At 55.2% G+C, this 516-nt stretch overlaps 1 protein-coding gene across 3 annotated transcripts in view; it reads left to right on the top strand.

Annotated features, from left to right (window-relative positions):
• The window catches only part of LOC128248897 (uncharacterized), a 216,375-nt gene that overhangs the window by 75,644 nt on the left and 140,215 nt on the right, over positions 1-516 (top strand). The gene's annotated exons all lie outside the window — the stretch shown is intronic.

Genomic DNA, 516 nt, shown 5'->3' with positions numbered 1-516 from the left:
GGGATGAGGTGGGGTGGGATTGGATTATAGGGATGGTGGGGTTGGAATGTGTAGGAGTGGGGTAACGTGGGAGGGGGTGACGATGAAGGGAGAGGGTGGAAGGGAGAAGGGGATAGGAGTGAAGAGAGAAAGTAGGTGCTAGAGCAAGAGAGAAGAGGTGGGTGGGAGGAAGTAGGTGTGAGAGGAAGAGAGGAGAGAGGAGGAGGGTTAGATGAATAGGGGAAGAGAGTTGAGCCCATGAGACGCAAAGGAGCGAAGAGAGAAGTTTAATCTCTGCTCACGGTGAAGACGGTCGGCCGGATGGCCCCTGTGCAAGGACAATCCGAACACAGACAGGTGTTGTAAAGAGTGACCAGTAGAGCGGAAATGGCGCGAAACCGGGGAGTCGTTGCCGAGTCGGTTAGGGAAGATGTGCGAAGTGGAGGGGTCTAACTGGAGTCGTCGAAAGGCTCGGAGAATGGTGCGTTGGACAGGTAGGATGGTGGGGTGGTAAGTGAGGGGAAACTGGAAACGGGT

The sequence above is a fragment of the Octopus bimaculoides genome, chromosome 1 (genome assembly GCF_001194135.2).
Source record: "Octopus bimaculoides isolate UCB-OBI-ISO-001 chromosome 1, ASM119413v2, whole genome shotgun sequence".
Lineage (NCBI taxonomy): Eukaryota > Metazoa > Mollusca > Cephalopoda > Octopoda > Octopodidae > Octopus > Octopus bimaculoides.
The sequence above is the reverse complement of the archived record's forward strand: the minus strand, read 5'-3'. Positions and strand labels throughout refer to the sequence as shown.